Consider the following 14,322-nt stretch of genomic DNA (forward strand, 5'->3'; position numbering starts at 1 on the left):
CGCGGAATTGCCATCCTAACAAACTTTCCCTCGTTCTTTTTATTTTGGCGCGCCAAATGGAAAATAAATTTTTCATTTACAGTATATAAACAGGTCTTAATATTCAAGCCGTTCCTCAACGGCTATTTATATATATATGTCACACAAACAAGCACAAGAGAAACCACGTCGAATGCCGTTTCCCTCTGAAACGTTTATCCTCACCCAAAGGAGATGGCAAAATATATTCGCCAACAAATGAATAAGAAGCAAAATGAGACTCTTAACTCTAGCTATTTTAAGAGCTTTTGTCACTTTATCTAAATACCACACCGGGGAGGGAGAGAGAGAGAGAGAAGCGAGGCCACAAAAAACGGTTTCCTTCTGTCAGAGAGACGGAAAGGAATGAAGTGTTCATAAAACAGAGCTGTAAAAGGATCATATTACTGGAATGGAGTCATTCGCCAGCCGCCTACTTCTCCTCGCAGTCCTCTGTAAGTAGAAAGGCGTAAAAGAGAAGGGAGTCAAAACACTCTGGGCAAATCTCCTTGTATGAAATTCTATTGCCTCCAGACCAGTTGAACTGTTTCCCCCACCGAAGGCCAGAATTATAGGATTGCAGCACTGTGTTTTATGGATCTCCCAGTAGGGATGTCCACCTCCAGGTGGGACCTGTTTAAGGTCTCCAGAACCCTCCTGGCCACTGGAACGAGAGGAACAGAGTTGCCAGATGTAGGTTGGGAAACTCCTGGAGATTTTGGGATGGCGCCTGAACAGGACAGGGACCTCAATGAGGCATAATGTCAGAATAAAATCAGAGTCCAGTAGCATCTTTAAGACCAACAAAGATTTATTCAGGGTGTGAGCTTTCGTCAGATGAAGAGTGCTTGCCCTCGAAAGCTCACGCCCTGGATAAATCTTTGTTGGTCTTAAAGGTGCGACTGGACGCTGATTTTATTGTGCTATTCCAGACCAACTCGGTATAATGTCAGAGTCATTGGAAGGTGGACTCTATCTATGACATGATACACCACCAAAGTCCCTGTACACTCTAAGCTCCACCCCCAAATCTCCAGGAGGTTCCCCAACTTGGATTTGGCAACCCTACTTAGGGCTGCCAACTTCTGGGCTCAAAGCTCAGGTCCATACAGCTACGAGACCTCGCTCTTCTTCTTCTGCACGCCAAAATCATGGCGAGAGACGTTGTTCTTCAACATTCTTCCCTTAAGCTTGTCAAAATATGTGCTCAGATGAATCATGGAATCATAGAATCACAGAATCATAGTTGGAAGGGGCCATGCAGGCCATCTCGTCCAACCCCCTGCTCTACGCAGGATCAACCCTAAGCATCCTAAAGCATCCAGCAAGAGTGTGTATCCAACCTTTGCCATGACTGCCTACAGCTTCGAGGAAGTCCCTTCCTCAGGTACTTGAGCTGGTCAATCCCCATCCCCCATCCCCAGATATCTCAGGTTGCTTCCTAACCTAATTAAGTTGTAAAATGCCTACATATGGAAGCTTTGGAGGGTGGGCTATGTCCCATTTTATCCCACTGAAGCCTCCTTCCCCAAGCCCTGCCCTCACCCGGATCCACCCCCCCCAAAAAAAATCTCCAGGAATTTTTCAATCCAGAGTTGGCACCCCTAACTCCCCACTCCAGGGGTAGTCAAACTGCGGCCCTCCAGATGTCCATGGACTACAATTCCCAGGAGCCCTTGCCAGCATTCGCTGGCGAATGCTGGCAAGGGCTCCTGGGAATTATAGTCCATGGACATCTGGAGGGCCGCAGTTTGACTATCCCTGTCCCACTCTCACACACCACAGCAGGAAGCGGGGAAGAATGCCTCAGGCCTATTTGAAAAGGGTCCCACACAATCCTTGTTCAGCCATGAGCAGCCTTGATGAAGCCTCCCAGGATCTTCTAGAATCTAATTGGCTGGGAATAGTCCAAGCAACCGTTCTAGCCAGTTGCTTGGCATCCCTATCTATCTAATTATCTAATTACATTATTATGCTTCTAGCCCACCCTTCCCAAAGGATCATCTACATTTTTTAACAGAGGCATTAGCATTTTGGTTCGAATACTTAGCAGATTTCTATACTGTGTTTCTTGTGTGGTTTTTTTTACAGCATTATGTTTTGTCTTTTAATCTACGTTGTATTTGAAAACATTGAAGTTTATTATGGTGAGTTAAAGATGGCAGCCAGCTCTTTGCTCGTGTACTCTGGAGCCTACCTTCTACTTGACTGGGTTGGGCCATTGGTCCATTGGTCCATCAAGGTCAAAGTTGATGACCAGCATCTCAGCAAAGTTTCCAGTGGAAGACTTGCACATAATTGGTTTGGTTTAATTATTAGACCATCCTTCTTATACACTTGTATGAGACATGGACATCATTGCCTGGTACTAGTCCAGTATCACTTTAAAGACAACCAAGGCTTTTGAAAGTCAAAGCTCCCTCTGTCAGGTATCTCACATCTTCTTGGTCTTTCAGTTGCTACTCGGATAAAATCTAGCTCTCCTACTGCAGACTGACACTGCTACTTTCCCTAATTATCTACATCAGTGGTTCTCAAACGGGGGGTTGGGACCCCTTTAGGGGGTCGAACGATCCTTTCACAGGAGTTGTGGCAGGGCAAGCAGCTTGGCTGGGGGGGGGACACCATCCACACAACAGCCTTGCAGGGTAGATTGAGATAGAGCATTTGTCTGTCTGGAGCAGCGAAAAAAAGCGAGATCGTCATGGTGGGACAAGAGGCAGAACTGAACTGAGAAACCCCAGGAAAAAACAAACAAAACTATTTATATACAATTATGAACAATGGATCTTCATGCCATTGGTCAGTTTCGGTTTCATTTCTGTGAAAGAGCATTTGTATAATCTTATGGTTGGGGGTCACCACAACATGAGGAACTGTATTAAAGGGTCGTGGCATTAGGAAGCTTGGGAACTACTGATCTACATGGTTCATTTAATTGGAGATGCTGGGAATTGGCCCTGGAACGTCTGAAATGCAAAGCAGATCGTCTTCCCCTGAACCACAGCCCTTCCCCAACTTACGTCTGATGTACTGTTTATATGGTTCCTTTCATAGCTTTTAAACATAGTTGTGTGTTTTAGGGTTGCTGGAGGACAATTTCTACCTTTCCCCCTGGTTTAGCTGTGTGGGCCTACAGAACCAAAGAAAAACAGAGCAGATAAAAGTGTTACGGTGGCACCAATTTTTTCGGTCAAGGATAGACTGAGCACCTGGCTGACAACATTAGCCCAACAAACATGAAACTTCTTGAAGCAAAGTCCCGGCTGGAGGCCAGAGTGTTAACAGCAACTATAGGAAATGAATTACAAAGTCCTTTGGCCTTCCTGTAGGGATCGTATTACCCCCCTCCCAGGAACAACCAAGCAGTAACAAATTATACTGATCTATGAAAAATAATTCCAGCAAGGACGGATCAAGGAAGGCATCTTTCCCCCCTTCTCCTGCCTCTGAGCCAACAAAACCTTCACAAGGACAGAGAGGTTGTGCCATTTAATTAAATTAGCTTCTGGCCAAAATGTTGTGCCTTTTTTGGCTAACAAAATGCAAAGTAGCTCAAATGCTACCTGCAAGATTTGATCTTTCCACCTGAACTCCAAAAATAAAAACGAGGCTCGTTTTAACAATGGCCGGCCTCCAGATGGTGCTTGGAGATCTCATAAGAACATAAAGGCAGCCATGTTGGATGAGACAAGTAGCCCATCTGGCCCAACTCTCTGTCCTGCAGTGGCCCAAACACAGGGACCATCAGGAGGTCCACCAGCAGAGCCAGAACTCCAGAAGCCCTCCCACTGTTGCCCCCGCCAAGCACCCAGAATACATAGCCTCCCTGCCCCAGACATAGTATTCCACCTATACCTTCTGGATCAGCCTCACCCACCTCACAGGTTGTCTATTGTGGGGAGAGGAAAGGAAAGGGGAAAGCGACTGTAAGCCGCTTTGAGACACCTTCAGGTAGAGAATAGCGGCATATAAGAACCAACTCTTCTTCTTCTTCTTCTTCTTCTTCTTCTTCTTCTTCTTCTTCTTCTTCTTCTTCTTCTTCTTCTAATAGCTACCGATGGACCTCTGCGCCATCTGTTTCTCCAACCCTTTCTTGAGGCTGTCAGTAAAGCTCTGTGCCCAAACCCAGCCCTCCTCAGCCTCCACCTCCGAAATCTCCAGGTCCCCCCCCATTTGCTAGCCTTTGCCCAAAACACAGACTGTCCATCACGATCATGGGCATTTTGTTGGCTAACCATAGACATTACTCATGCGGCATTCTGAATCCAGTTTTCCGGAAATCCAAGCTTTTGTTCACGTTTCAGAATGATTTCATTGATCATCAGTCTACATAAAGGGGAATGGGGAAACTCTGTTACTAAATTTGATCCTATCAGGCTTTCTTTCCCCACTGATGGGGAAAGAAATCCATTTTGATCCCCCATAATACCCTTCCAGAGATCATCGGACCTGAATATGGTTTCCTAGAAGGTGAACGGGGCAAACTTGAGAGAAAAGCTGGCGGCAGCCGATCTACCGTGATCAATTTAAAATAGTCTTCATATCTTTAACACAACGGAGAAAAAAATATTATTTTTCTTTCAAACTATGCATTTGCATTTCCGCGAGGAGAGCTATTTCTATTGACTCAGGAGCCAAAGAGCAAATTTTAGCTTTAAAAATGTTCCACAAAGCAGATGTCTTTTCTTATGAGAATTGGTATATTTTTTACCCTCCGAATGATCTCGGCTTTTTATATGCCCAATTAAATTTTAGAGGCCCCTTGCTTGAATAAAGATTTATTAGCTGTTAAAATCGTAGCATAATTCTTCTGCCACCTATACACTACCCCTGAACGTATTTACAAGCATGAAGGCTTACCCAACTATGAAAAAAAAAGAATGATTTAAGGTTGTTGTGTTATTGTTGCCAATTATGGAATTTCAGGCACATGGATTAGCTTTCTGAAGATACTGCTTCTTTAAGTCTGCAATTCATAACTCAAGGATTATCAGAAATCCTTAGTAAAAATATGCTTTTAGTTTGGGAGATTTGCAGTGCTATCCGAAGCATGTTAACTCTGAACTGAGGTCCAAACATAAGGTAAGCTTGGGAGGTTGCAGATATGGAGTTCTTTACATTTAATTTGCTTTAAACCTTAGAGACCAGCAGAATTATTCAAGGTACAAGCTTTCCGGAGTATATATCTCCATGGAAGGCCATGTGCATAGAGAGAGAGGACAAAGGAAGAGAGAGGAAGGGTCAGAGGGCAGCTCCAAGGTTAAGACAAAGGGTGGCATCCAATTCAAGGGGATAACACCTATGTATATTTCAAGTGATGTAGTGCTCCACAGTGTCCAGGCATGCTGATCCACTCACTTCAGCAAAATGAATGGGAAAATCAACTAAGCATTTCAGAATTTATGGTCCCCCTATTCATGTCTTAACATATCAGTGTGGACATACTTTATATGCAGTTGATTAATGCAAATGTGAAGAAATGTCCAAATGTGTTCCAGCAGGCCTGAGCACAGTCAGTGTATATCCTAGAATAAGATTTCTGTTGCAAAATCAGTTCAAGGTACTCTTGTCAACCTCAAGCCAGGGACAATTATGCCATTCCACTAGAGTTTCCATCACCCAGGTGGAATCTGGAGATCTCCCAGGCTGATTCAGCAAGGGCGGAAAAGGCCAGGACGGGGCTCGTATGGATGTGGGGCTAATCTCCGCATCCACATGACATCATCGCCAAGCCAGTGCCCTCCTGGGCCTGGCATCGATCAGGCCCTCAGTAGCCCCATGCTAAGGAAACAAAGATTCATCTGTGTTCCCTTTTACACTGTGAGGCCAATGGGGCCTGTCTCCCAGCAGGCCTGTGTGGAAAGGAGGGGGCAAAAATGCCACAGTAAGCTTCACGGCAGCTCACAGTGACATGGGATGGAACTGGGCTTAAAAATTTTTTTTACAAGAAGGTGGGATCCTGTTCTCATGCAATCTGACCTTCCTACAAAATAACAACCCTCTGCACCCTTCCCCCATGTGGCAGAATCTGTCAGCTGTGGCTGTGTCCCCCAGGGGGACACATTTCAGCAGCAGACTGGGTGCTCCACTAATATTTGTCCCCTGTGGGAACACATTTCAGTGCCAGAGCCAATCTGGTGCTGAAATGTGTCCCCTCTGGGGACACAGAAAGCCGTGGAGCAAACAGCTCTGCAGCACCGCACCGGCGGCGCCCTGGAGTGGCACAGCCGGTGCAGAATCGGCCCCCAAAATACATTCAATCTTGAGTGTACACAGATCAGTTCCCCTAGGAAAAAAATGGCTTCTTTCGAAGGCAGACTCTGTGGCATTATTCCCCCCTGAGGTCTATCACTTCCCCAAACCCTGCTTTTCACAGGATCCAGCCCCAACTCTCAAGGGTTTTTTTTTTTCAAACTGGAGCTGGCAAATCCTGTACTAGATTTTTTTTTCTTTCTTTAAAAAACATAACATGGATAGATGGAAAATACCCAGCACATTTCTGTGACTGAATTTAATTTTTAATTTTTCCAACATTAAATATACAAGAGTTAGTGTCCCACTGCAAGGGATCCATGGCAAAATACATATTAATGGATGGGAGGATGGCACTGTAAACAACCACACAGAAGCACTATATTCCTTATTGTGATATCTTGGAATTGCTGAATACACAACTGCTGGGTTTGAGGGGAAAGGTCCCTTCTCCCTGCAAGCTTTTGCTTGTGACTTTGCTTTCCTCAATCTGCCGTGTTGTGACAATGCTGGAAGGATTTCCTGAATGGGTGGGAGTTACAGATATATTTGTTAAACATTTATTGGGTGGGCAATGAAGGGGTGGGAAGGGGGGGCAGGTGGGCATGTTTCCGGCTATGCTTCCCAGCCATATTTTCCACAATTGCAGCATTTCTGGGGTTTTCTGAAGCCCGAAGAATGTTTCAGGGGTTTCTCAATGGTAAAAAAGTTAAGAAAAGCTGACCTATATGGATGTGTTTCAGCCAAACTGGAAATGCTTACAAGGGTGTAATGCTTTTTAGGATGGCACTGTGGAAACTTCAGGATCAAGTAATCTCTGGGCACATGGAGAGTAGTTATACTATTTCACAAGGTTGTTGTGAGGATAAAATGGAAGAGGTAGCCTGCCCTGGTTAGCAACGTTTCAGCCAAGGCCACTGGTGAACCTACCTCCATTCTGCCCAGTGTCCTGCCTGCCAGACAGGACCAACTGGTCAAATGCACCCACCTCTCAATCTGGCTCAAGCTCAAACATCTGATCACCCAAGACACACTGGAACCCATGTCCCATGCTAAATGGGCAACCCCCATCGTCACTCCACTCAAAGTGAATGCATTTGTTACGACTACAATCGTACTATCAACAAAGCACTCCAGCGTCATGCCTACCCTGTTCCCGTGGTCAGGCATCTGCTAGCATCACTCTTCAGGGGCAAGATATTCACCCAGCTTGACATTGCCAGGCATACCAGCAACTCCTGGTCAATGCTGCCTCCGCCAAGGTCTAGACCAGGGGTAGTCAAACTGCGGCCCTCCAGATGTCTATGGACTACAATTCCCATGAGCTCATGGGAATTGTAGTCCATGGACATCTGGAGGGCTGCAGTTTGACTATCCCAGGACTAGACCATCGTTATACATCAAGGCACTTTCCGCATCAACTGTTGTTTGGGGTCAGTGTCGCTCCTGGGACTTTCCAAGACTTAATGGAAAATCTGCTATGAGATCTTCCGGGAGTCATGCTCTTTTTTGATGATCTTTTGTGTGGCCTCTGAGGACAAACTCGCTGACCATCTCCACTCCACATGTGCTTCAGTCCTGGGTGCTGCTTTCAGGCTGCTGGCCCCTGAATCAAGAAAGAGAAATGCCACCTGGGGGTGAAGTCGGTCAGTTCCTCAGGAGCCTTGTGGATGCCTCTGGGATTCACCCAACTCCATCAAAGTTCTGGGCTATTCCACAAGATCCATCACCAGAATCCAGAACGGAGCTGCAGGTGTTCTTAGGGTTCCGTCATTTCTACTATGCCTTTCAACCCAACAAGGCCTCTGTGGCCAAGCCCCTGTACCACCTGCTAGACAAGCATACACAGTGGTCATGGACTAAGCAGCACCAGGCTCACTTCAACAATGTCAAGCACCCGCTATCATCAGACAGCTTCTTGCCGCATTTCTCCAATCACCTTGCATTGACTTCAACTTGCAGTGCCTTGCCCTATGGCATCAGCATTGTCTTGAGCTGAGGGGCGGGAAGTGCCAATCACCTTCTATTCCAGGACTTTTTCAGCTCCACAACACAACTATGCAGAAATTGATAAGGAGGCCTTGGCAATTGTGGTCGGGGTGAAGAAATGTCATGACTTTTTTTTTGGTCGCCATTTTGTTATCTCTTAAGACCACAAGCTGTTGCTCGGAGTGTTCACATCAGACAAACAAACCCAGCAGATTCTATCCCCCCAAATGCTGTGGTGGTCCATTTTCCTCAATGGTTATCAATATTCCTTGCAACACCATCCCGGCAAGGTCATGCTGATGCCCTTAGCCATTGCCCACTGCCAGATGTCAGTGTTGATCCTTTGGCGGCACAGCAAATGCTTCTCATTGAGGACTTACCAGGGCCTCCCCTTCATGCCTCTTATATTGATTCTGCCTCCTCCATGTGTGCTTAACTGGGTTTGGAAGGGATGGCCCAAGAACAAGCCAACAGGGGACTTTGCCCCTTTTGCAGCATGACAAAATGAACGATTGGCCCACAAGGGCTGTCAGCTCTGGGGGATCTGAGTGGTCATACCACCAAAACTTCAGTCCTGGGTGCTGATGGCATTGCACAATGGCCAACCTGGGATAGTTCACATGAAGGCTCTCGCAAGGAGCTACGTATGGTGGCCTGGCATCGATGGGGACATTGAGGCCTGGGTAAAATGCTGCATCCCCTGACAGGTGAACCACCCTGAGATGCCACAAGCTCCTGATCAGAACTTGGAGTTGACAGGGATGCCTTGGTACCGATTACATTTGCTGGCCCTTTCCAGGGGCACACGTGTCTCTTAATTGTCAATTCCTTCTCCAAATGGCTTCAGTGGTACCAGTTTCATCAATATCCAAAACAGTCATAAAATCAATACAGATACTTTTTCCAACACATGGGCTGGTTTCTTACAATGGGGCCCAATTCATGTCCAAGGAATTCCAGGCCTTCACCTCCAGCCAGCTTATCCAACACATCACCTTGGCACCATTCCACCCCTCTACCAACGGCCAAGCTGAGCAAATGGTGTGAACTACAAAGGACATGCTAAGGCAGATTCTTCATGGGAACTAGCACCAATACCTTGCTAAGCTTCACCAGCACATCATAGCCACCAATAGAAGCCTGGCAGAACTCCTGATGGGCCGTAAACTATCCTTGATACAAGACTGGCTCAATTTGGTCCTAACTTCAACTTGATGTCCCGACTGGGAAACCGGGAGACTCTGTGATCCTTCACCAGTGGGTCCATGGTCTATGTCTGGAACTTTGCCATTGGCCTCCACTGGATACCAGCATAGGTCTTTCACAGCAGTGGGCCAGTCTCAAACATTGTGCAGACCTCTGGCAGCAACACACTGTGCTGCCATGTGGACCAAATGCAGAAGCCTCTTCACCCCACCACCAAGGACATGCCACAACTTGCTGGCACACCTCTCAAAGATGACTATGACCTGGATGATCAGTCACCAGACAGGGAGGCTGAACCAACCGCTGCTGTATCCTCCCTTTCTTTGTCACCACAGCCACTGGCAATGACTCCACTACCAACCACATCAACCACACTGTCTTTAGCCTCAGTACCAGCAGTGTCGGTGCCAATGCTGGCATCAACTGCCCCTGAAATAAGATGTTCCAGCAGACAACAAAACACAAGGGGTGTTATGTATGTGGACATTCTTTGCAAATGAATTCTATGCAAATGTCTTGCTGAATCCACAGACTTATATGTTATTAGGTATTTTTCCTGATAAGTTGTCTTACTTTGCTAGGGAATTCTTCTTTCATGCCACAACTGTGGCTAGATGGAAGCAACACAAACTACCAGACTTGGACTTGTAGACATAGAAGTTGAGATAATACACCACAATGGTGAGGCTTACAACCTTGATGAACAGAAGACCCCATGAGGAATTTCACGAATGTGGTGACCTTTTCTGAAAATCTGATAATTTATAGTATGTTAGATTAGTAAATTATAATTATAACCTTTTCTTTCTTACTTAATTACTTGTTTATTGATTTTAAATAAATAAAGTTCCGTTTAAAAAAAGAAACCCCAGTTGTTTCACCAAATCCTGGTTGAGAAAGCCTGCTCAATGGTAAACACCACAGAGCCTGGACTGGAATTGCTAGACAGTCTCTCAAATTGAGTGAGAGTGGGGATATTGAGAGTGGAGGTGGGTGGGTTGCCTGCCCAGGACGAGCAAGTAGTTATACAAGGTGTTGGGAAATATCAAAGGATGCATGGAAGGAGGCTTCCCCTGGACAATTGAAGGATAAACATAGAGGAGTCCTCCAAAGCTGGCCAGACAGGCAGCACCCAATGGGATGGGGGAAGGAGACAGGAACAATTTGGGGCCTTTCTGCTCTGGTTGAGAACCAATCTTGTGAGAAAAGACAGCTACTCAGGTTCTGTGGCACACGTGAAAGAAAGAAGTTAAATGTTTCCTTCATTGTAGAAGCTTTGGATATCATTCCTGTAGGGCAGTGGTCCCCAATCCCCAGGCCGCATACCGGTCCCGGTCCGTTGAACAGTTGGTACCGGGCCACGGCTCTTCCTAGTCCTCCTCCTCAGCTGCTGCCTCGGGGGCTGCCCTGCCACTCTGCCGCCGGCTCACCTTTGGTGCTCTCCAGTGGCCGCCATGGCTGGGGCTCCCCCTCGGCATGGCACTGTGCAACTGCTGCTGGCAGCGCCTCCCAGCAGGCGGCGGAAATTCAAGGGTGCCGGCGGGAAAGCAAGTGGAGCAGGGGCTCAGGCGGCGGCAGTGTCCCTCGGCAAAAGACTACACCCCCCCCCCCGGCCTCAGTAAAATTGTCCAGCGTTGACCGGTCCCCGGTGATAAAAAAGGTTAGGGATCACTGCTGTAGGGGAATTGTAGGTAGTTTAATTTATTAATTATTTTTTAAATCCTTTAATTAACATTTTGTCCTTCAATATAAACATTGAGCCCAGCCATTCCTTCACTTCCACGGCAAAGCCCAAACAACCATTTTGTTATAGGCATACTTGCACAATGATCTCTTTTAATAATTCCAGCCGTATATCACTGATGTGTTATTTCACGAGGACGACTGCCGGATTCCTTCCCCCCGCTGCCAAGAAAAATGTGTTTTTGAAGAAGTCAGGACAAGGCAAGACACCAGAGCAACTTCACTCTGGTAAGACACAAATAGTACATGGCTGGAAAGCCTCCTTGTTTAATAATTGCTGTTCGTCATTAGTGTGAACCCAAGGCACAGTCTATCTGAGACAATAACATCTGCACCCCATATTTCATTATCACCAAACTTCACATTTCACACAAAAAGCAATACCCGGCACAGCCTTGCAGCTTTAATTAGTTTCTACCATAGCTGTGAAGGTCAGCCAATTATTGTGTGTGAAATTTCAATATGAAACAGCTGAAATGGAAGACAGCATTGAAACATTGTGAGATTGGCTAGGGCTGTAAATCGAGGAGGAGAGAACCTCACTCTCCCCTTTTTAACACAAAATAACAAATTAATCATCAGGTACGCACAACTTTGAGGTTTCCTCGGCTAATTTAACATGTGTTAGGAGAAGTCAAGAGGAGTGGATAATTTCTTGCAGCTTTTTTTTCAAAGCGTGCCGTGGCCGGCTGTGACATCATCCTTACCCGTTGGAACCGCATTTTAAATGCAAAAACTGGCAATTCGTAGTACAGCCATCCGTCTGTATGTTTCTATCCTGTAGATCACTCCAAGAACTGTGTGTGTGTGTGTGTGTGTGTGTGTGTGTGTGTGTGTGTGTGTGAGAGAGAGAGAGAGAGAGAGAAATAAGGTGGCCAGACTGTGGTTCTCCAGATGTCCGTGGACTACAATTCCCATGAGCCCCTGCCAGCGCATGTAGTCCACAGACATCTGGAGAACCACAGCGTGGCTACCCCTGATACACACACACACACACACACACACACAAACACATTCTTTCAAGCTTTTCTTCAATAAAAATGCCAATCATTAACAACCCCCCCCCCAAAAATGTTAATAATAAATGTTTGGAATATGCAAGATCTGTAGTGTGCATAAGTAGAATATCCTACAAGGGACATCATAGGAAAGATATAGCCGGAATGTAGCTAACCCTTTAAAAGGAGAGCCCACATCTAGCCAGTGCCGCGGCAGTTGCATTGTTCGCTAGTTGTATTTCAGATCAAGTTTGAGGTTTTGGTTCTAATCTTTAAAGCCGTCTGTGGTCAGGGTCCAGCATATCTGAGGGACCATCTGACTCCCAATGCACCCCGTTGATCACTACGCCCTGTGAATCTGAACAGGTTGGTGGTAACTGGGCCACGAGAAGTACACCGGACCTCAACCAGGGCCTTCTTGGTCCTGGCCCCATCCTGGTAGAATGAGCTTCCAAGAGAGTTGAGGGACTTGTTGGAGCTTTTACAGCTCTGCAGGGCCTGTGAAATGCAGCTCTTCCACCACATGTTTGGTTGAGGCGGGGTGAAGAGACATCAATCGAGTCCCTTCTCTGAATCCCCCTCTGTAGGGGCAGGGGAGCTGCATGCAGGCTATCGTGGGCCAGGAGGAGAGATGGGTGAGGAGCTGCTTGAGGTTTTGGGTTTTAAAACAATATTTTTATGCAATTATTGTGAACCGCCTGAAGCCGGCTGGAGGGGAGTGGCAATAAATAAGTGAAATATTATTATTGTCATTATTGTCATTATTGTTATTATTAACTGGGTTTGGAAGGGATTAATATTAATATTAATATTAATTATTGTTGTTGTTGTTGTTAACAATTTCATAATAATAATAATATTTACCACAATTCTGTTGCCCCAGTCATTTTACCTCACTGTGCCTGAGTGACTCACAAAGGCATTTTGTTTGTTTGTTTGCCATCTACTTATTGCAACCCCATAGGGTCAACAAAGCAAGAAAAAAATCAGAGGTGGTTTGCCGTTGCCAGCCTCTTCATAGTGACTCTAGACTACCTTGGTGGTCTCCCATCCCAGTAGTAACCAAAGTTGACTGTGCTTAGCTTCCAAGGCCTGAGACTGAGCTAGCCTGGCTTAACCAGGTCAGGAGGGCAGCCTCTCATGATGGTGCGAAATGCCATCAAGTTGCAGCCACCTCATGGCTTTCAAGGCAAGACAGCGTTAGAGGCGGTTTGCCTTGGGCCGCCTCTTTACAGCATCCCTGGATTCCCTTGGTGGCCTCCCATCCAACACCAACCAGAGTTGATCGGCCTAGCCGGAGCTGGCCAGGTCAGACACTTGGTTCCGATTCTCCCTTGAAACTTTGTAAACACCTGCAAGGAGTTCAGGTAAAGTAGAGTAAGTGGGAAACTGTAAGACCTTTTCTGCACTACAGAATTACTTTTTAAAATCTTTGTTTCTGCTCCCCATGGGATGCAACCAAAAAGAAAAACCTATCCCAAGGCTACTAACAATGTTTGCAAACTTTATACAGAATAAGGAAAATGTGATAAAAAGGTCTCTTCTTTCTGTGCGGCTTTATTGCAGGATAGAACCAAAATGGATTTCTAGATATCACCCGTTTTCAAGGTAAATTTTCCTCAGTGGTTGTTCCTCTCACTTATAAATGAATTGGTACTTCAATACCGCTATGAAAAGAAATCATCATTGTCATTGTCATTGTCATTGTCATTGTCATTGTTTAGGCTTATTAACCACCACTGCCGGACCGGCTTCTGGCGAGTTACAGCTTGTCCATATAAAAACCCAATGGACCCCATTGTTGTTGTTATTAGTTGCGAAGTCGTGTCCGACCCATTGTGACCCCATGGACAATGATCCTTCAGGCCTTCCTGTCCTCTACCATCCCCCAGAGTCCATTTAAATTTGCACCTACTGTTTCAGTGACTCCATCCAGCCACCTCATTCTCTGTCGTCCCCTTCTTCTTTTGCCCTCGATCGCTCCCAGCATTAGGCTCTTCTCCAGGGAGTCCATGGATAGCCAAAGTTACCAACAAGATAGTTTTAGAGAGGAGCAAACCAACTGTGTCATTAGAAGGGAAGATATTACGGCTAAGGCTCACTTACTTTGGAC

This window comes from Paroedura picta, chromosome 1 (assembly GCF_049243985.1).
Source record: "Paroedura picta isolate Pp20150507F chromosome 1, Ppicta_v3.0, whole genome shotgun sequence".
NCBI lineage: Eukaryota > Metazoa > Chordata > Lepidosauria > Squamata > Gekkonidae > Paroedura > Paroedura picta.